Consider the following 521-nt stretch of genomic DNA (forward strand, 5'->3'; position numbering starts at 1 on the left):
TCTTGTATCCAACTATCATCCCATCTCCATATCACCACACATTGCTAAAATATTCGAATCTATCATATTCAACTATTTGGGGCCCAAATTAAATCATATTCTTATTCCTGAACAACACGGTTTTCGCACTGGGAGAAGTACCATTTCTTGTAGCGTTTCTTTCTCTTCCTTTGTTTATGACTGCCTTAGTAGTGGCACCCAGGTTGATGTAAACTTCACCGATTTTTCAAAAGCTTTTGACACTGTTCCTCATAACTTACTTATTAATGAACTTGACCGAATTGGTATTGGAGATCCCTCTTCTTTCCTTGTTCCGTTCTTACCTGTCCAACCGTAAACAGTTTATTAAACTGAATGGGGTTTCATCTAGCTTATCAGATGTCACATCTGGCGTCCCACAGGGTGGTCATTTGAGTCCTTTATTGTTTTGCCTTTATGTTAACTCAATTTCCAGTTTCCTCAAAAAGGCTCATTTCCTTCTCTATGCTGATGACATAAAAATTTTCCTTAAAATTGAAACC

This window comes from Acyrthosiphon pisum, unplaced genomic scaffold, assembly GCF_005508785.2.
Source record: "Acyrthosiphon pisum isolate AL4f unplaced genomic scaffold, pea_aphid_22Mar2018_4r6ur Scaffold_21649;HRSCAF=24481, whole genome shotgun sequence".
Taxonomy (NCBI): domain Eukaryota; kingdom Metazoa; phylum Arthropoda; class Insecta; order Hemiptera; family Aphididae; genus Acyrthosiphon; species Acyrthosiphon pisum.